Source organism: Bos mutus, chromosome 17, assembly GCF_027580195.1.
Source record: "Bos mutus isolate GX-2022 chromosome 17, NWIPB_WYAK_1.1, whole genome shotgun sequence".
Classification (NCBI taxonomy): Eukaryota; Metazoa; Chordata; class Mammalia; order Artiodactyla; family Bovidae; genus Bos; species Bos mutus.
Window position 1 is genome coordinate 50,466,212 of NC_091633.1, and position 23,837 is coordinate 50,490,048.

The following is a 23,837-nucleotide window of genomic DNA, read 5'->3' on the forward strand; positions in this document are numbered from 1 at the left end:
TCAGTCCTGAATATTCATTGGAAGGACTGATGCTGAATCTCCAATACTCTGACCATCTGATGTGAAGAACTGACTCACTGGAAAAGACCCTGATGCTGGGTAAGATTGAAGGCAGGAGGAGAAGGGGACAATAGAGGATGAGATGGTTGGATGGCATCACTGATTCAACGCACATGAGTTTGAGCAATCTCTGGGATTTGGTGACGAACAGGGAAGCCTAGCGAGCTGCATTCCATGGGGTCACAAAGAGTCACACAGGACTGAGCGACTGAAATGAACTGAAGATTTAATCTTTTGTGTAATAATTTCAGAAAAGATTAATTGCCAAAATTCAAATGCACAAACAGAACTCAGAAATTAAAAAATACTCAAAACTCAATTTATCCCCAAAATACTTTGTTTGAAGAAATTAAGTGTATAATTTGCATTTATGGTTCCTAAAACTACATATATTACAAACCACCAATTCTGCAGCATAAAAATGAATACAAATGACAAGGAAGAAAAGTCATAAAATACTGCTTTATTTTTACAATTAAATTCAACCTATAAAATAAACTGTATCCCCATTTTAAAATTGAAATTTTAATATCTAATGAAAAAAATCAGTTTCAATATTCACTTATGACAAAAATCACTATGTGAAATCTGACTTTAAATACAAACTTTAATACATTTATAATTCAAAGTCAAATAGAATACAGTTTATCTATGTAAAAATGGACTTCACTCTTGGTGCTAAAAAGGCATGGTTCAAAGTTCATTATCTAATTACACAGTATCTGAGCTCTGGTAAGGGAATTTTAAGTACACTGGGTACAATAAGTAATATTTAGTAATTTAGGATGACTCTTGCACTCTTGAGTCTCGTTGGGTAAATATTATTTCTAGCTGAGTTTTTGGATTTTCTTCTTAAACAATAGACCCAATTACTTCATAAAATAGCCTTAGGCTTTTTTCTACCTGAAGCCCTTCACAAAAACACCAGGCCATTATGGGACTCTATTATCCCACTTGTTCTTTATAAGTCAGTATCAAGATTTGCCCAAGTATCTATTTGTAATGCCCCAGATTCAGCTAGGCTTCTATATTATACACTCTCCAAACAACATGTGGTTATCCTAGGTGGCACTTATAAAATTATTTTAATAATTTCTATTAAAATAGACTATTTGTAATTTTTCCAATGTAACTCTAAGTCCCACGACAGCAGGGACTTCTTTTTTCTAGCTCTGCATCTATCACTAATGCAAACATTTACTACCTACCACCAACTTTGGACAGAACTATTTGACTTGTTTCAACATAGCTCTGATTTTTATCAGTTATGAATAACTTTATATATGACTATATACATCTACAACCATTTTCAACTATTTTTAGCTTAATTGAATGAGATTTTATTGCAAAACAATTCAAAAGTTGTTATAAATCTTATTTGGATTTCTTGGTTTATAACTTGACTTCTCTTACATGATGAAGTTCTTAGCCATCAGAATTCAGTGTGAGTAAAATATATAGAAACTGAGATTAGCATTCAGTACTGATGAAAACTACCAAATTATTTAAAATTCTGAAATAGCTTTTGACAGCCAAGTAGTATAGAGTCCCAAATTCAGATTCTTTGCTGCTTCTAAGCAGTGTAGTCAATCTCCCTTGACTATGCTTAGACTTATACTACAAAACTTATCTTAAATGTCTCCATTAAATAACATTTTCTGCAAATATCACTGCCCGAGACCTGCCCCAGAACTGATCACTCCCACTAGTTCATCACTTTTTATCTAATTTATAGCCATGCTATCCTCTTATAAAAGTTATTACAAAGAATTCTATCTTTTTGAGTATATCTGCTTTTTGTGTTACACATTGCTGTATTAAGAACTGGGATAGGGTTTTATGCAATTCTGTATCCCTGGTAAACCTCTTAACTTGCTAAGTAGAGACTTTACTATTCTGTGTTTTGAGGAAATAAAAAAGAGGTTATATAGATCAATTTAGGGGATAAACATGAATATTTTTACCATTTTATTTATCAGAATGCTTTTGGATTTCATGATTTACTGTTAATGGTGGTATCTTGTCCTACTCTAATTCAATTAGAGTGAAATGCAGTATGTTTTCAATGATGTATTAATTCTCCTGTTTGACAATGATATAAACCTTATTCAAGCATTTTAATTTAATTTTAACTGCCATATCTCAGTAGTTCTAACAGTAAACAATTAAATGGATGAGGCTTTGTAGAGTAACATAATGAAGAACCCAATCTAGACTACCATAAACAGTTTTCTTGGCAGGGATTGGAGAGATGCAGTTTCATCTCCTACAATATCTCAGATAGGAAACTTACTTTCTATTTACCAAGTTCTTACTCATCCTGCAAACAATAGAGCTGTGTCAATTGGAAGTTAGCGCATAATGAATGGCACTAAAACTGCTTTTATCAGCAGGCTTCTCCCCATTAAATGTTAAGTTGACAACTCCCCATTTTGTTATACATGACAACTTGCTCACCCGGTTTTATTACTCCTTTTTTTAGCTTATGAGCAGGTCTTTGGGATCTTCTCCACTATCCTTTAAATCACAGTGCTTTACAGAAGCCTCTTTCTAGGTTAAAATTAAAATAATATACTGATTTATCTAATATTATATTTTAGTGCTTTTGATTTGTATAATAACTTTCTTTGAAAATCTTCACAATTTTATTTTCAGTTAATGACAAATGTAGTTCAACTATTTAAGTGAAATAATTTTATAACATTAACTTACAATTTAAGTATATATTAACATCAATTCTTATTTTTAAAAGTGAATTTCACCATTTTCTTTTTATTTTACACTACTAAATTTAATAAAAGGTTATTTTCTGTTCATGTTTCATATTTCTATTAATGATATATATTTAGTAAGGTAAGAAAATATTTGAATTCATTTCAAATATTTCTTCACATTTAGTTGTGGTTTTAAGAAAAATGAAATAGCTTGCTTTAAATTTTTTTCTCAAAAACTATTTTTTAAACAATGCAATGAGGTAACTTTCTAATGTGACTGCATATAGCTTATTTGAGAGACTTGGAAAACGAATAACAGAAAGTCTACATCAACTTTTTATTCATGACATTATCCAATATGCTGACTGCCATTCACTGATAATGTCACAAATAACTCTGTTACCTACCACTGGCTTCCATTCAGGTCTGTTATTACTTACTCTCACATTCTGCAACCACTTATTATATAATTCAGTGGAGAGTAACCAACACATTTGAAAGCTTTCCCTTTCACCCCACCCTTTGATTGACAGAATTTCTGGTTTCTGTTAGGAGTGGACTCATTTGTATGTAAAGTATTCTGTAACATCCAACTGCTTGCATAAAAATTTAGAACAAACAAGAATCAATGCAATTTTGTCCTAGTTTCAACTGACAAGTACTGGATGCTATACACATTGAGAAAATTCTCAGAGGACTTTACAAGTGTGACTGTTTTTAAAGTATTTAGAAATTTGTATCTGAAGTAAAAACCAAAGAAATATTTTAAAAGAGGAAATATCAATAATAGTGGCATCTTGGATTATTTGATTTTGAGGCTTGAAGGTAAACACAATTCAAATGACAGACAGATGAATTTATGCCTCCAGCTGTACCTCTGCACATTAAACTGCAGTTTTTTGAATAACATGGCAGCAAAGGGTTAGATGCCTACTGGTTATATAGTTAAATAACACAATCTATATTCACAGCTTGCAGATAGCAGAGCTAGATCACAGAAACCATTCACTTCTAGTATTTAATGTTTCCTTTTTGCAGTCTTTTTACATTGTTGCAGCTTAGGAAGTGTGCTGCACTTTTCATTCTAGCAAACAAGGGGCTCTTTGAAAATAACCGCAAACCATGCTATATTACTAAAACAACAGAAGGAAAAGCTTAAATATTAAAACAATGTGCATCTTGACAGTTTTTGTATGGTTGTAGAAGTAACTAAAAATTGTTATAGTTCCTTTTGTCAAAATTATTTTAACTAAAAAAGGTTAGAATTGGACCTATAATAGCAGTAGATAATATGGTCTTTAAAGTTCTGAAATGCAACGACTATGAGAATAAGCTGAAACTTTTTTTGGTGTGGGAAGGACACATTCGACAAAGTAGCATTAATATAATTATTTGTGCTGTGCTTGAAAATAGAATTTATTACACATTTAGCTGTTTGGACAGTCTTCAAAAATGTGGTGATACATTGTGGGAAGCAGCAGTGACTGACTTTAATAACTAATTAATTGAACTGCAGAAACTGAGCAAGGCTTAACTTCCAATATAGATTCTCAAATGGGGTATGAGGTAATACAAAGATCAATTGGATATATTGTAAAAATATTATTAAAGACAATATACTCAGAGTGCTTTAAGTATTTCAGCTGGTGCCTTCTAAACAATAATTTGGGAAACTCCTTGGCAGTCCAGTGGTTAGGAGTCTATGCCCACTGACAAGGGCCTGGGTTCAAACCCTGGTTGGGGAACTAAGATTCTACAAGCTGCAGAGTACAGCCAAAAATAAAAAATAAATAAATACATAAACCAGAATGTGCCTGATTTCAGATTTATTGAATAGGTTATTTTCATGTCAGTTAAACCACAGACCACTCTCTAGCCATGTGTTTGTGAGTATGAAACACTGAGGAGCAACTGTGATGAAGTTATCATGACTTTTGACTAGTAATCAATGCTCTGAAGAAGGAACTAAAACTGAGTTTTTTCATCCATGGAAGTAGGAAGGTGGTTTCCCAGTGGTTCAGTGGTAAAGGATCCACCTGCCAATGCAGGAGACATAGGTTCAAACCTTTGGTCAGAAGGATGCCCTGGAGGAGGAAATGCCTATCCACTTCAGTATTCTTGCTTGTTAAACTCCATGAACAGAGGAGCCTGGCGGGCTACAGTCCATGGGGTCTCAAAGAGGTGGACTCAACTGGGTATACACACACACACACACACACACACACACACACACACACACATTACCATCTAGGTGTTTATGAGTTGCCTGAGTTCATTATGTTGTCCAGAAATAATTGTGACATTCTTCTCACTGTGCTGTTTGTTTTGAAAGCTCTCTAATTATCATGATCACCATGGAAAAACAGTTCAGGGTTTATAATTCTATCAAATCCACTGATTAGGTGGAGCTAGGTTGTCAAGTGCCAAATCCTTCATGCTTAGATATCAAATCATAATTTTTGAGCAGTTTATTTTATTTTCAAACCTTGAAATCTTAATTAGTCAAAAGATATAAATGTAAAATATGTGGAAAACAGAACTGAGAGCTCATAATTTTGTTTATTTTTTTTTACCATTTTGGAAGGATATCCTCCTTAACAATGAGGTTTTCTCTGCCTGGCACAGAATAATTGGAGAATGCATGCATGCTAAGTCGCTTCAGTCATGTCTGACTCTTTGTGACCCTATGGTCTGTAGCCTAACAGGCTCCTCTGTCCTGGGATTCTCCAGGCAAGAATACTCGAGTGGGTTGCCATGCCCTCCTCCAGGGGATCTTCCCAACCCAGGGATAGAACCTGCATCTCTTACACCTCGTGCAGTGACAAGTGGGTTCTTTACCACTAGCAGCACCTGGGAAGCCCTATTGGAGATTAACTTTTGCCATTTGTTTATTCATCCTGAATTTAAAAAAAAAAATCCAAAATCACCTAAAATATGTTGATATTGTGCTCAAGTAATATTCCAATTGTGAAGCAAGGTGATTATATAACAGATACAGTTAGAGGAAAGAAATAGTAGTGATATGTAACTTTTAATTTACACACAACTTATTTAAATATTTAAATTATTTAAAGTAAGACTGGATAAGCAAATAGTCACTATCATAAAATATTTTAGTTAAAAATTTAAAAAATACAATTAATTGTTTCTAAGTGCCCTTAAGAACTTAGAGAAAGAAAATTATAAGCTCAGTGCTTCAAACTTCAAGATTAAAGGCTTGAGTAAAGAACAAGAAAGCATCTATGATTCTGCTAAATAACCATTATTTCCTGTGGCTCCAAGGCTGCTAGTTCCGCAAACCCAGAATCTAATCCTGTGAGTGGCTGAATTACAACATAAATAAAATTCATAACTTCATAGAGTTTATTATTATAAAGATAGGACATTTATTGAGAAATAATGAGACCTCGAAAATTGGAATGGGGGAATATGGGTAGAATCTCTTAAAGCTGGAGACACTGAACACCCAAATTCTTTTTGATTCTTTGAGGAATGTAGTTCCTCTTTGTTTGAAAAAAATATTTAATTGCTTTTCCTGAGGCAATTGTCTGTAGGAGACCTCTGATCATCTGCAGGATCCATTCCTATAGCTTCTTACTGCCTCCAGACAAAGAACAGAATCAAATACCGCCATGTCCCAGAGGAAATGGTAAAGTGTGACCCATGAAAGTGCTCAACACACTCCAAAAATAACGAGATTATGTTAAGTGACAGCAACAGAAATGTGGAACAAATGATTTGGGATGGATCCTAAGAGTGTTGTGTTAGGACGAAAGAAATACAGTGTTCTATCAAGCTGCAGTTACTGACAGAGAGACAAGGCATTTTAGGTTTACTATGTTAGCTAGTTGAATAGGAAAGACTTTAACACTCTGGAATTTTGAGTGAAACCTAGACTCAAAAGAAACCTATATTAAATGAAATTAAGTTTTGGAAATTCCTTGGTATACAATATCCAGAGGAGTAGAGACTTTGAATGTTAGATTTATCATACAACACCTCCAAACTATGTCTTGGAAAAATCCAGACTCTACTGCTTCATCAATACTTTGGTAAATATATTTGTCAGGTGAGTCCTTACATTCTTAAAACTCTGTATCAGTTCTTGCCTGTTCGCCAGAAATCATAGTGAAAAACTCTGTCATTGAATTATCTTACTTCTTGAATTTAATTCAGGATCAGCACCAGGATGGCAAGGGCCAAGAAGCAGTACTTAATTGTTTAAGATTAAGTCATTGTGATTTCTTTAATGGTAAGTATGTGCAAGTAGTAGCCATAAATAATTTGACCTGCAGAAGTGGGTATTAGCCAACAGATCATGATGTCCCTAGAACTGAAACAGATGGGCATCTTACTGAGCTTTTCTTGATTTATATAAGTGGAAAAGCTCTAGATCTGTTGAACAGAAGTATAGCCAAATCAATGCAAAACAATTCACAGTCTCTCAAAATAGTCCCAGATTTAAGGCAATTCTCAGCACAGAGATTCTTGAATGAAGAGGAAGCCTAGTCCTCTTGAGGAAGTACCCTGCTAACTGACAAAAATTCATAAATCCTTTCTCAACCGTTCCCTGAGAGATCTGACATAATTTTCCAGGGGAGTTGTGTGCTGGGAAAGGGAAAATAATCAGAATATTTGTGGATACCTGATGCTTGGCTCTAAACTGAGAGCCCAAATGCCACTGTAGTCTACCAGTTACAGTAGAGACTTATAGAAGTCAGGCGGTCAAAAAGTTTGATTTGGGTCTAGCTTACTTGAGCCCCTGAATGCAACCTGTGGTTATTTCTCAGCTTTGTAAGGCATAGTTAAAATAAATATACCGAGAAACTGACAGAGTTCCCTAATCCACTGAGTGGAAATGATTTGCAGTAAGACCAGTTAGAAACTATCATACCTGCCTCTGTTCATTAAAAGAGGCAATCAAAGTGTTAGGTAGTTAGAATAGGAAAAAGGAGTCCAGAATGGCAGTGTCTAATGGACAAAAAAGGGAAAAGCCCGGGAAAATAGAACAAAGGAAGGTCCAAGGACCAGAGTGAGAACCTCAGATAAAACAAACAGCCCTCCTGGCTTTCCCAACTTACATAGGGCAGGCTCAGGGGGAGGAGAAAAAACATATAAAAAGAGGAGCCAAATTGAGCAGGGGTGCGGGCTTCTCTTCTCTTCTCTTCTTTTGGGTTGGCCGGCCCTCACACCTTGAGGATGTATTTTCCTTTGCTTGCCAAATAAAACTGAGTTGTAACACAGAGCTGTAACACCTGTCCATCTGTTACTTCAAATTTTTGTTGTGGTGAGACAGAATTGGGGAAGTTACACACTCCCCTGACAAAACGTAATATACTGTGCTACTGTAGGGATTACAAAGATTGTGTCACAATCAAGATGGAGAGGAAGTGAATCTTTTCATAAGTTCATTTAACTCCTCTCCATGACCTGTGCAGACGTCAGACAGATTTTGGAGAATGAGAGTTTCAATATTGGACCAAATTATGCTTTATGAGTCAGGTTCTTATTCTCTTGCTTCCTAGTTCTGTGAAGCTGTTTGGTTTCTAACAAACTTCCAAGTTGGGCTTCATTTTTCCATAGATGTGAACTCACTATATGATTTTGCTGAAAATGACTGAGGTTTGAAATGTTGCTTGCAATTAAAAGAACCGCATTTAGAGAACATTCTAAGAGAAACTGTTTATTTGCTCCATTATGAACCTTGTTAGCATTCTCAAGTGATGGAATCAAATTATAACACCTTTGCTTAATGATGTGAATACCTTCTCTATTTGTGTGTTGGATGGTATTGCCTCTGGGATTTAACTTCTATCCTCAAGAAATGTGTACATTTTATATAGACGCACAGATACACATATGCGCAAAAACAAATGCAAGATTATGGTTGTGGGTTCTCTCAAGGAGAGACTAGAATGTGTTGGGAAGGACAAGGGAGCATACCTCGTCTCAAACTGATAGAAAATTCTCCAAGGTGACAAGAAGCACTGTGTCACATGTTGGAGGGGACTACTACAACTCAACTCTCTATGATCCCAAAGGTGATATTCTTATTTGTGTATTTAAATTGGCTAAAAACATTTGGCTCACAGTTGTTAAGAGTTAAAGGAAAATAGGTTAAAAAGCAATCTCTCCTGAGAGAAAAAGAAAGAAAGAGTAAAGAACATCTTGGTAAAGTGTAATGAGGAAGTAGGAGCCCAGAGGAAAAACTAGCTTCCCTAAACGAGACAGCAAGAAAACCTGCCAGAGACACACAGGGGAAATATGCCAAGATAACATATTTTCTCTGAAGGAAACAGAGTCTGTGAGGAAAAACAAATTGAAATTGGGGAAATAACTAAAAATAAAATCTGAGAAAGTAAGGATACAAAAGGTAATGAGCACAAGACAGAGGGGAGAAAAAAAAGTGAGATTTCACTTATATACAGATAGTTGCCTTTATTTGAATATATGTGATAAGAAGTTTTCTTCTAAAATAATATTGGTAACAAAAATATTTTAGCTATTTGTGTATATGATTGTTACTATTCTCTTGCTATATAATGAGTTATTGATGAGGAGGATAACAAAATGTTTATTATGAATCACAAATTGGTATTAGATTTAAGATTCAGATAGTAGCAGTGTAAAGTCCCAATAGTGACTAGCCTGTAAACAATGTACTTTTTGTGTGGGGAATATGGTCTTAACATTATGAGATCAGCTTTTTCTGTTTATTCAACAAGATCACCTTGTTACTTTAAAGTAAAGTATATAAACAAATGAATAATTTGACAAAAAAGAAACCTTCCAAATTATGACAGGATAAAATATAGTGTGAAAACTTTAATATCCAGCATTTTTTAAAAATGCAAAGTTGTATGAATAGTTGCACTTCCAAAATGACAAACCTAAATTCCTCTAAAATACTGGAAAATTTTCTTACAACATATTAGAACAATCAACTAAGACAGTGGAGACGACAGTTGTTTTCCCCAAAAGAATTCTCATTCTTGTGGATTATTTATAATGAGTACATAGTTTCATCAAAATATATTTTATTAATATGGGAAAATAGTAATTTTTCACTTCACTTTTATGAGAATTGGTGAAGTCATATAAGCTCCATTAAAATGTTTAGGGGATAGGTTTTTATAAAGATAATCTTACTATGACTTTCTTACAGAATCTAATGATTAGTGCAGCATTTAAAAATGATAACCTAATAAACATTTAGAAAGATATGGAGAAGTGATTTTACTGAAATTTAAGTTATAGGCTAATAAATATATAATACAATCTGGAATTATACATTTTTCTATTTAATAAAATTATACTGATTTTAAAATATTAAATGGTAACATCATATTTTCATATTTATCAGAAAATGAGCAACTATTTTTCAAATAAAATTCAAAAAATGTTTCTATATTTTATGTTTATTAATAACCACAACACTGGGAGAAACATGAAGCATTCAAGTATGAACTCATTTTAATAATGTTCAGGCCATTGATTAAAGAAATACAGGATTACTGCTGAAACATATCAAAAGCCGACCTTCCTTTAAAAATGATCCTTCTTTTCTAATATATTATCTGAAATGACAAAGTGCTTTTGAAATACTAACATCCTTATGCATTATGATCCAGGTTAGGTCAAGCAATGTAACAGGCAACAAATGTATCACAGCAATGACATGTGAAAAATGTGTGAAAAGAAATATGATAAAAGTTATTCAGTGACTTCTTTTTTCCAGTTTCTGGGTCATTTATTTGTTCTCTGACAATATCAGGGGTAAGAAAAATATTCATCAGTTCCTTTCTTTGTTTGTTTGAAAAAATACAATGTTGAAATGCTTTCTGGCTTAACAGTTTAATTTATATCACAAGTAGTGGTGGAAATTCCAAAGCCCTTATCATTTACTACAGCCTTTCCATTTCTGCCACTGAGCTGAATATAATTAATGATACACCAGTATTTTCAAGTTAAAAGTTTTAGAAAATGGGTCAATGTTACAAGTTTTTTATATCTGGATTGTCTTTCTTGTTTCTATACATACCTGATGGTTTTTAAAAAATAACTTAAAAAAATAAAACATATTTAAAATGACCTGGCTAAATTAGATAACATTGTACCTTTTATTTTTACTATCCAATATATATATTTTCTCATACATATAAAGACAGTCTTACTGTTGGCTATGAACTGAATTGTGTTTCCAAAATGCATGTGTTGGAACCCTAAGCTCCAGTAACTTAGAATGTGGCTGTAAATGAAGACAGGACTTTTAAAAAAGTAATGAAGTTAAAATGAGACCCTTCAGTTCAGTTCAGTCACTCAGTCGTGTCCGACTCTTTGCGACCCCATGAATTGCAGCACGCCAGGCCTCCCTGTCCATCACCAACTCCCAGAGTTGACTCAGACTCACGTCCATCGAGTCAGTGATGCCATCCAGCCATCTCATCCTCTGTCGTCCCCTTCTCCTCCTGCCCCCAATCCCTCCCAGCATCAGAGTCTTTTCCAATGAGTCAACTCTTTGTATGAGGTGGCCAAAGTTAAGGTGGGTCTTATTCAATATGACTTCAGTCCCTATAGACACACAGAAATACATACCAGGGAATAAGGCCACATGAGGACACAGCAAGAGGAATGCCATCTACAAGCCAAGGAGAGGGTGTCTCAGGGAAAATCAAAGGTGCTGACACCTTGATATCAGCTTTTTAGAAGCCATAACTGTGAGAAAATAAATGTCTATTTTTTAAGCCATTCAGACTGTGGTATTTTGTTACGGCAGCACTGTCAAGCTAATATACCTGTGATTGCAATTTATTTTTATTTTTCCATTTTTATTTATTCTCAGACCTCAGAAGAAGTTTTCCTACAATGAATCAGTTTAAGGTAAACTTACTCATCGCATTTGACACACTGATATTTAGTTATTTAGTTAGTTTCAGCTTCCCTGGTAGCTCAGCTAGTAAAGAATCTGCCTGCAGTGCAGGAGCCTCTAGTTCAATTCCTGGGTTGGGAAGATACGCTGGAGAATGAATACTCCACTCCAGGATTCTTGGGCTTCCTTGGTGGCTCATATTGTAAAGAATCCACCTGCAATGTGGAATACCTGGGTTTAATTCCTGGGTTGGGAAAATTCCCTGGAGAAGGGAATAAGCTACCCACTCCAGTATTCTGGCCTGGATACTTCCATGGACAGAGGAGCCTGGCAGGCTACAGTCCATGGGGTTGTAAAGGGTCAGACACGAATGAGCAACTTTGACTTTTAGCTAGCTGGTTAGTTAGTTGAAGCTCTAGGCTATAATATTGGATTACACTGGGAAAAATAATAGCCTTACTTAGGTTCAAAATGGGAAAAGCAGATACGGTACAATGGTTTACGTAATAAAAAATACTCAGTTCCTGGCTAAATTATACTGAACTTTAGAACTTTCTATCTCTTGATAAAAAAGTGATAGAATGACATAGGAACAAATATAACACAACTAAAGTGCATGCAATCACACTGTATTTAATGGACACCCAGTATTGGCTTCCCTGATAGCTCAGCTGGTAAAGAATCCACCTGCAATGTGGGAAACCTGGGTTCGATCCTGGGTTGGGAAGATCCCCTGGAGAAAGGAAAGGCTACCCACTCCAGTATTCTGACCTGGAGAATTCCACAGGCTGTACAGTCCATGGGTCGCCAAGAGTTGGACCCAACTGAGTGATTTTCACTTTCAGTATCGACTCTATTGTAATTTTTATACAGTGCAACATAATTTGTTGCACAAATTCAGTTTATTTATGAGAAGTTAGAAATCTTTGGGTGCAATTCAATTATAGAAAATGAAATGAGAACAATGCATTACTTGGAGCTACAAAAAAGATTTAATGTTAAAAGATTATTCATCAAAGAGCCAAGAGATGTGGGTCAAAGAGTACCTTCTAATGAGTTATGTGACCTCGAGGAATTCACATAATCTTATTGGCTTTGTATCTATACAAATGAGGCAATTAGTAATAATTATCCTAAAATCCATACTGCTTTAAGATTCTATGATTGTCAGATGTGCAATATTAAAGTTAGATGAATTATTTTTATGTATAGATATAAAATTCTAAGAGATTGTTTTTTATTTGGAATTTAAAAATCCACATGTTAATGTTGTTTACATTTTTCAATTTTTAAATATATTCACTGGGTTTTTAGGACACATTTAAAAAAAAAAGCCTGTGAAGATTTTGTCTTCTAGTACTAGAGGAGACCACTGGGAGAGCAACAGCAGTAACCGATGCTAAGCTCACTCCAGACTGTAGCTGAAGCAGAGAATGATGCTAATAACTATTAATGTCCTAGGGATGTGTGGTGAATAAGAGCATATTTTATGACAATACTGGCATATCTGCCAGTTTAATGCCATAACTTTTTTAAAGTGCTGGGCACCTACTCAGATCAGATCAGATCAGATCAGTCGCTCAGTCGTGTCCGACTCTTTGCGACCCCATGAATTGCAGCACGCCAGGCCTCCCTGTCCATCACCAACTCCCGGAGTTCACTCACACTCACATCCATCGAGTCAGTGATGCCATCCAGCCATCTCATCCTCTGTCATCCCCTTCTCCTCTTGCCCCCAATCCCTCCAAGCATCAGATTCTTTCCAATGAGTCAACTCTTCTCATGAGGTGGCCAAAGTAATGGAGTTTCAGCTTTAGCATCATTCCTTCCAAAGAAATCCCAGGGCTGATCTCCTTCACAATGGACTGGTTGGATCTCCTTGCAGTCCAAGGGACTCTCAAGAGTCTTCTCCAACATCACAGTTCAAAAGCATCAATTCTTCGGCACTCAGCTTTCTTCATAGCCCAACTCTCACATCCATACATGACCAATGGAAAAACCATAGCCTTGACTAGCCGGACCTTTGTTGGCAAAGTAATGTCTCTGCTTTTGAATATGCTATCTAGGTTGATCATAACTTTCCTTCCAAGGAGTAAGGGTCTTTTAATTTCATGGCTGCAGTCACCATCTGCAGTGATCTTGGAGCCCAGAAAAACAAAGTCTAACACTGTTTCCACTGTTTCCCCATCTATTTCCCATGAAGTGGTGGGACTGGATGCCATGATCTTCGTCTTCTGAATGTTGAGCTTTAGGCCAACTTTTTCACTCTCCACTTTCACCTTCATCAAGAGGCTTTTGAGTTCCTCTTCACTTTCTGCCATAAGGGTGGTGTCATCTGCATATCTGAGGTTATTGATATTTCTCCCGACAATCTTGATTCCAGCTTGTGTTTCTTCCAGTCCAGCATTTCTCATGATGTACTCTGCATATAAGGTAAATAAACAGGGTGACAATATACAGCCTTGACGAACTCCTTTTCCTATTTGGAACCAGTCTGTTGTTCTATGTCCAGTTCTAACTGTTGCTTCCTGACCTGCGTACAAATTTCTCAAGAGGCAGATCAGGTGGTCTGGTATTCCCATCTCTTTCAGAATTTTCCACAGTTTATTGTGATCCACACAAAGGCTTTGGCATAGTCAATAAAGCACAAATAGATGTTTTTCTGGAACTCTCTTCCTTTTTCCATGATCCAGCGGATGTTGGCAATTTGATCTCTAGTTCCTCTGCCCTTTCTAAAACCAGCTTGAACATCAGAAAGTTCACAGTTCACGTATTGCTGAAGCCTGGCTTAGAGAATTTTGAGCATTACTTTACTAGTGTGTGAGATGAGTGCAATTCTGCGGTAGTTTGAGCATTCTTTGGCATTGCCTTTCTTTGGGATTGGAATGAAAACTGACCTTTTCCACTCTTGTGGCCACTGATGAGTTTTCCAAATTTGCTGGCATATTCAGTGCAGCACTTTCACAGCATCATCTTTCAGGATTTGGAATAGCTCAACTGGAATTCTATCACCTCCACCACATTTGTTCGTAGTGATGCTTTCTAAGGCCCACTTGACTTCACATTCCAGGATGTCTGGCTCTAGGTCAGTGATCACACCATCATGATTATCTGGGTCATGAAGATCTTTTTTTGTACAGTTCTTCTGTGTATTCTTGCCATCTCTTCTTAATATCTTCTGCTTCTGTTAGGTCCATACCACTTCTGTCCTTTATCGAGCCCATCTTTGCATGAAATGTTCCTTTGGTGTCTCTGATTTTCTTGAAGAGATCCCTAGTCTTTCCCATTCTGTTGTTTTCCTCTATTTCTTTGTATTGATCGCTGAAGAAGGCTTTCTTATCTCTTCTTGCTATTCTTTGGAACTCTGCATTGAGATGTTTATATCTTTCCTTTTCTCCTTTGCTTTTCTCTTCCCTTCTTTTCACAGCTATTTGTAAGACCTCCCCAGACAGTCATTTTGCTATTTTGAATTTCTTTTCCACGGAGATGGTCTTGATCCCTGTCTCCTGTACAGTGTCACGAACCTCAGTCCATAGTTCATCAGGCACTCTATCTATCAGATCTAGGCCCTTAAATCTATTTCTCACTTCCACTGTATAATCATAAGGGATTTGATTTAGGCCATACCTGAATGGTCTAGTGGTTTTCCCTACTATGTACCATGATTTGTATCACATTCTATATATGCAGAAATAAGTTTATGTTCAAATTGTTGAGAATTTAGCAGTGTGTTTATACATATTATAAATGTACACTTATATATGTTGCATATATATATATAGTTGGCATATATGCTGTGTATGTGTGTGCATGCTCAGTCACGTTCAACTCTGCAACCCCATGGACTGTAGCCTTTCAGGCTCCTTTGTCCATGATTTCCAGCAAACACACTGGAGTGGGTTGCCATTTCCTACTCCAGGGCATCTTCCCAACCCAGGGATCGAACCTGCATCTCTTGTGTCCTATATTGGCAGGTGGATTCTTTACTACCTGTAGAAAGACTTTATTTTGTAGGGCAGTTTTATATTCACACTGAAATTGAGAGGAAAGTACAGAGAGTTTCCATGTACTCCTTCTCCCCCAAATATACACATTCTCCCCTACTGTCAACATCCTGTACCACAGTGAAACATTTTTATAATTGGTGAGACTACATTATCAGTTCAGTTCAGTTCAGTTGCTCAGTCATGTCCGACTCTTTGCGACCCTATGAATCACAGGACACCAGGCCTCCCTGTCCATCACCAACTCCCAGAGTTCACTCAAACCCATGTCCATCGAGTCGGTGATGCCATCCAGCCATCTCATCCGCTGTCATCCCCTTCTCCTCCTGCCCCCCCGCCAATCCCTCCCAGCATCAAGGTCTTTTCCAGTGAGTCAACTCTTCGCACAAGGTGGCTGAAGTATTGAAGTTTCAGCTTTAGCATCAGTCCTTCCAAAGAAATCCCAGGGCTGATCTCCTTTAGAATGGACTCGTTGGATCTCTTTGCAGTCCAAGGGACTCTCAAGAGTCTTCTCCAACACCACAGTTCAAAAGCATCAATTCTTCGGCGCTCAGCTTTCTTCACAGTCCAACTCTCACATCCATACATGACCACTGGAAAAACCATAGCCTTGACTAGACGGGTCTTTGTTGGCAAAGTAATGTCTCTGCTTTTGAATATGCTATTTAGGTTGGTCATAACTTTCCTTCCAAGGAGTAAGCGTCTTTTAATTTCATGGCCGCAGTCACCATCTGCAGTGATTTTAGAGCTCCCCAAAATAAAGTCTGACACTGTTTCCACTGTTTCCTCATCTATTTCCCATGAAGTGATGGGACCAGATGCCATGATCTTCGTTTTCTGAATGTTGAGCTTTAAGCCAACTTTTTCACTGTCCACTTTCACTTTCAGCAAGAGGCTTTTTAGTTCCTCTTCACTTTCTGCCATAAGGGTGGTGTCATATGCATATCTGAGGTTATTGATATTTCTCCCAGCAATCTTGATTCCAGCTTGTGCTTCTTCCAGCCCAGCGTTTCTTATGATGTATCTGCATATAAGTTAAATAAGCAGGTTGACAATATACAGCCTTGACGATTCTTCTCTAGGAGATATTCCCAACCTAGGGATTGAATTTGGGTCTCCTGCATTGCAGGCAGATCATTTACCATCTGAGCCACTGGGATAGAGGTGTTTTGATTGTTGTGGCTCATATTAAGTCTTGAAATCAGTTAATTTTGGTCATCCTAATTTACTTTTCTCTTTCAAAATCACATTGGTTATCTTGGGTCTTTTGGTACTCTGCGTAAAATTTAGAATTAGTTTGTTACTATCAATTAAATAATTTTGTGGGATTTTGATTAAGATTGCATTGAATACATAGATCAAGTCAGAAAGAACTGATACTTTGACATATTGAGTCTTCTGATCCTTGAACAGGGAATATCTCTTTTATTTAGTTCTTTGAGCCATTTAATCAGAGTTTTGTACTTTTCCTTATATACAACTTGTACATATACTGTTATATTTACATTCAATTTTTTATGCTAATGTAAGTCATAATATGCTATTAATTTCAAATTTCACTTGTTCACTGCTGTATATAGAAAAGCTATTAACACTCATAACCTTTGCATAATCTTTTATCATGCAATTTTAATCACTTTTCAGTTCCAGGAAGTTTTTTTGTTTTTGTTTTTTTTCCTGATTTTCCATATAGATGATCATATTATCTGTGAACAAAGACAGTTTCATTTCTTTTTTCCATATCTGTGTACTTTCTTCTTTCTTATTTGCTAGGTTTTCTACTTTGTTTAGCTGCTAAGTCATGTCTGACACTTTTGTTACCCTATTGACTATAGCCCATGAAGCTCCTGTCTATTTTTCCAGGCAAGAATACTGTACTGAGTTGTCATTTCCTTCTCCAGGGGATCTCCCATATCCAAGGATTGAACCCACATCTCCTGCACTGCAGGTAGTTTCTTTACCACTGAGCCACCAGGGAAGCCCAAGTCTTCTACTACTTTGTTGAAAAGAGTGGTCAGAAGAAACAGCTTTAGCTTTTTACTTATTTTTGTGTTCTTTTAATTTTAAAGAATGACATAAACATACTCCTGAAAAAAGTCTGATATCCATATAAAATCCCAATTTTACACAGAACTTCACAATGTCTATGAATGTGCTATCCAGAGGAAGATCTTTATCTAGAATTTATAATCAAAATACTTCAAAATATTGTAAGAGTGACTAATCTGTGGATTTTTGAAGAGTACTTTTACCTCCAAAAATGAATTAACTGAAACTTGTGAATACCAGAATAAATGTAATTGATAATTACAACCACAGTATTAAAATATAGAAACATGTTCTGATATATTTTATGAATTTAGAACAACAATCAACTTTGAGATTGTGTAATAATGCTCCAGAGTTACTCTGTGCATGATGTTATATTTCTAAAGGTGAGTTATTAGAACTAGTAGAACAGTATCTTTGTGTGTGTCTGTGTGTGTGCACGAGCACACTCAGTTGTTTAGTTGTATCTGACTTAAGAAAAAGCTTCATTATAGATAAAAAAGTTATCAGTTAGAGAATACCTGAGAAATACTCTTCTGCCACTTGCTACTGCCTATCTCTACAGAGAGTGTCATATCAATTTAGAATTTCAGAACGTGAGTAATCTTTTAAAAACCTTAGTCAACAGCTAGGTGTGACCACTGTAAACATATTGGGTTGGCAATTATTACTATCATCATCATGATTATTGTATCTTATTCTAACCACTGTAAGTTCATAAACACACATAATAAAGGGAAATTAAAATCAATAACAATGGTACTTCTGAAAATACATTTTGCATATAATCTTCCAGATTTTGAATAAATAATTTTGGGGAAACATTTTTATTTTCATTTTATTTTGTAATAATTTATTCATTATGTATAATGTTGGTATTTTATGCTAATAAATATTCTTATACAAAATGAATTAAGGTAATGTTAACCAAAGTCTACATTGCATCATGTAGGTGTGCTAAAATTAATATATGATCATTTCCTACTGTATGTTGTATCTGTTTCCAAATATTACTTCTGTAAATGATACTATGAAGTATCTTAGACTTGTACTTTTTATGCATATTCTTATTTACTTTGGGATTAGACTATGCTAGTTTCCATGACTTTTGACAAAAGTTTTGTAATTGCCCTCTGGGGTTTGTAATGTTTTAATTTACTAGAATAATCAGGTTCAACATATGGCTTTGTGTTCACAGATGTACAATAAATGGCATTTGTAAGTTCTATTATATCTAAGAAGTCTTAAAGTATATGAAAGTTGTCATTCCAAAGTTAGTATTTCTATTTTTCATATAACAATGATTCTCTATAAATAAACATTTTCTTTCATCCACAAAAAGCTTTTTGTATAAAAAATTATAAATTGGTATTGTTATCTACATCTAATATTTTATTCAAGATTATGAAATTGCAATGTATTTTCATTGCCATGTATTTTCATTCAAACCTGAAAACATTCATTTCAGGTTTAAGAATGTAATCAGGAGTTTAGAAAGCCAGATGCTCTTTCTGTTCAGTAAGAACATAATTGACAGTTAGCTAGGAATCTGGTACTTCTATTAGATTGTTTTTCAAAATCTACAGTGATAATGAGGACAAGAGCAACAATGCCAATTAATTGCTGTTTGCAGTATCACTAACAGGGAAAATGTAGCAAGAATTTGAAAACTTGAAAAAAAAAAACAGAGATATGAATTTACTGGAGGAAATCTTTGTTAAATGGCCTTCACTTAAAAAAGATCAACGAGAATCATAAGTGAGAGTGTGTGAAGAAGATTCTTGAACCATATCTTTAGGTCAGAATTAACATTATTTCTCTCTGTGCTGACACAGATAATTGGAGAAAATATTTCAACCAACAGACCCCTGAAGTCATGTCATTTTCATTTTCTTTAGAAGACACTTATAAGACAGGTGCATTCACTGAAAACATCTACACATGCTAGAAGGGAGAAATGATTTACCAAAATGATAACTATCTGTCATATTGACAGAACCTTATTTTCAGGAAGGCATAAGGTGAACTTCCAAGAAATTTTAAAATCCTTATTTCAAAGGAGATGGAAATAATTTCATAGGGACATCTTCAAAAGATATTATAATAATTATCTAGACTCTGCTTTTCCCCCATCTTTCTGACACGTGTAATTATTCATTTGCACATACATGAATATTGTAATTACCTCAAAATATTATTTTACACTTTTTGCAAATGAAAAATAAAATAATACAGATAAGTTTTATCAGATAAGTTATTCAGATTAGTAGGTGTCTGTTAGTAATTTTGAAGATTAGTTACCAAGAAAACAACAAATAAAACAAAAATAAAATGAAACTCTTTAAAAATAACAAATGTACTTTACCAAGCAATACAAAACACATGCATTTCATACATAAACTAAATAGGAGTGCATTTTATACACTCCTTTGCTGCTGCTGCTACTAAGTCACTTCAGTCGTGTCCAACTCTGTGAGACCCCATAGACGGCAGCCCACCAGGCCCCCACCAGTCCCTGGGATTCTCCAGGCAAGAACACTGGAGTGGGTTGCCATTTCCTTCTCCAATGCATGAAAGTGGAAAGTGAAAGTGAAGTCGCTCAGTCATGTCCGACTCTCAGCAACCCCATGGACTGCAGCCCACCAGGCTCCTCCATCCATGGGATTTTCCAGACAAGAGTACTGGAGTGGGGTGCCATAGTCTTCTCCATAGGAGGGACTAATAGACAAATCAATCTGCACAAGTCAATTAGACCACACATCCTTAAGTGCTTTGACTGTTCATGAACCCAAACTAGTTTAAAATAAATAGGAAATTTGAGCTTATTAACAAATATTCAGAAAAAATAGGACACACATTGCTTTCACAATTGGCATGCTCTACTTCATTGAAAGGGCTTTGTTGGTGGCTCAGATAGTAAAGAATCTGCCTGCTAATGCAGGAGAACCGGGTTTGATCCCTGGGTCAGGAAAATTCCCCTGAAGGGCATGGCAATTCACTTCAATATTCTTGCCTGGAATATCCCATGGACAGAGGAGCCTGAAGGGTTATGGTCCATGGAATTGCAAAGAGTTGGACTCAAATGAGTGACTAACACACAAACACACACACTTCATTTAAAATATATGTATTACAAAGTTTTAATAGTCTTAACATATTGAAAAGGTCCATTCTCACTATTTTATATCATTGTCACAATGAATGAAAACGCATACAAAATCAACTTATTCACAGAAAAATATTTTGTTTTATAATGTGGAAAGGATATTTTAAAGATAAAATCACTAAGGTTTTAAAAAATTTACATGATTCCTGTCAATACTCTCAAACAAAAAAGGCTTAGATGTTAAAACTGTTTAGGTGACCAAAATAACTGCCAGTTTAAAGTGTGAAATGACCATTACAAAAATAATGATGCAAAGAAAATATCAAAAGTTTTTTAGACTGTTAACGTCAGTGATAAGAGACCTATTAGCATGTATCTGAATATCAAACATTTGAAAATATATAGATACCATAGGATGAGATATTAAAAGTATTAAGATGACTCCTGAGTGTGTCCAGACTATTCTGTACTCATACTTCATAGCATTTTTCATTTATGTGACAATATTTATGGTTGTTCCATTTGTCCATATTTTGCTATCTTTTGATATGCAACATGCTCTGCCTAAACTTCAACTTAATCCTCACAGACTCCATGAACCCTTAATTCTCATTACCTGTTTGCCAATCTTCATAACATGGGTAATCCACCAGCAATATTTTGACTTAGTGCTATACTTTCATTCTGCATAATGCATCATATGCATTTGTATAATGGATATGCTTACTGAATGTTACATTAAGGAAGTTCAAAGTATATGTAGAAATCACACCATGTTGGGTTCTGCAGAAGCAAATACAAGGCTAGTGTTTGGGGTACAAATTATTTATTAGGACTCAACACTATCCCAAAGCTGAGCAGCAGTTCTTTTCTTGACTGGCAGCTGCATCTACAGGTATAATGTAGAAATGAATACAAATGATATGTATACTGCTGAACTGCTTCAAAATAAGCATGTCATTCCTGTATTTTTATCCAACTTTTCTAGTTGGTCATTGATTAAGCATTAGTCAGCTTCAAGGGGTTTCAATTCAGAGATCCCAATTATATATATATATGTGTGTATATATATATATATATATATATATATGTATGTTGGACATGAGATAGCTGGACATAGATCCCACATTTCCCAAGAAAAATCTCCATTTTGCGTAGGTTGCAGCTTTAAGATTATGTAAATAAACTGCTGAGGAATAAGAGGTGTTCTAACCTAGCTGGAAAAGTTAATTAAATCAATATAGGCAATACCAGTTGATTTATATATATTCTACCCTATGTTTTCATCTTGTATCTACTAATTAAACCTAACTGCCAGGGCCAAAAAAGTCATATCAGATGCTGAGGTGCAATTAATTAGTTGATACTACTTTAAAATGCCTAAACAGCACAACAAGATCTCCAGATAGCCCTCAAGGAAGCTAACAACTGTTTTATTACACATGGTAAACAAGTCAGTAACGAGAACTGTAAGATCCAAAATAATATTAAAGCACTGAAATAATTAAACAATCAGGACAAAAAATGATGCCTAGTTTTAAATCTATTTTCCTTTAGTAACAAAAAACATATATAACATTGAAAAATATATTGTTGCTTTCATAAATGTATAGTAGGTGTAGAAAAGTGCATTAATGTTGGGAGAAATCACTGAGAGGAGAGGACGCTGGTAGACCCTCAAGTTAAATCAGGGAAACTGGAGGTATCTCTCACCCTCTCCCATCCTTGGAATTGTGCACTCCACTTTACCTTCCCTTCCCTAGAAGATGCTCAAGGACACAGCCTTAAGATAAAGGCTAAAGACATTGAGACCATCTGGATGGTGCGTGCCAGTGGCCTCTGTATAAACATTTCAGATTCTTAAGGGCAAATGTAAAGCTCTAGCTTGTCTAGCAGCCACTCAAGACAAACTTTGTAAATTCCCTTGTTTATGAAACCCGCCACCTACCAACCTGGAGTGTTTGTCTCTTTAGTCTCTCTCTGCCCTCTGCTCAGCTGGTGAAGAATCCGCCTGCCAATTCAGGAGACAGAAGAAACTCAGGTTAGATCCATGGGTCTAGAAGATCCCCTGGAGAAGGAAATGGTAACCTACTTCAGTATTCTTGCCTGGAAAACTCCATGGATAGAGGAGCCTGGTGGGTTATACAGTCCATGATGTTGCCAAAGAGTCGGATACGACTGAGCACACACACGCATGCACGCACACCCTCTGTGTACCCTGAGAGGGCTTCAGCTTATACCTGGGAAGCTCCTGAGGTTGTGCCCCAACAACTGTCAGCAGCAAAGCCCGTTAACAATTCTTGGGAAATAAAAATAGAACCTAAGTAATAAAATAAAATCTAACCTTTCTTTTCCTTTGTGCTAGCCTAGTTTCACTTGCTAATAGGGTGCTGCGTGCAGTGGCCTCTCATGCCAGCGCTTCAGAGAAGAGCTCTGAGTGCAAGATGGCTACACTGACACCTCAGTTCAGTGGGCGGGTCACGTGCAGAGTTGCGTAAGCAGCTCAGCTGCGGTCTCACAGGAACTCCGCCCCTTCCCAGGGGGGAGAGCCTGTGTGCTAGAACATGAGTTTACACCTCTTCTTTCTTTCATTAAAGAGTAAAGCTGTGGGAATCTTGAAGAAACTTAACTGAGGAATTTTTCCTTCCAGAGCATCTGTGCTTGTTTTTCATTTTGCGATAGAAGACCACCATCTCAGAGCCTCTCATATATTAACTTGTGAATTCCTGGATGGCCAAGAGCATGAAATTTCTGTCAGAATGTGAGTATATGACAATGGTTATACGTTTTCAGAGAAGTTTTCCCCATCTGATGTTGAGTTGAAGCAGAGAAGTGCTCTCCTTATTTCCCTTGCTGGTAAGTTAAGTTTTTTTGTTTGTTTTTTCCGAAACTCAGGCTTCCTCTTAAGACGTATCATTTTGGGAGTCCTGGTTTTATTCAGGGTTCTCATTTCCAGTTGTCCATCTTTAATAGGTCAAGGTCTTGTCAGTTGTTTTCCTCTGGCTATGTAAGTCCCAAATTAAATCCTACACAGC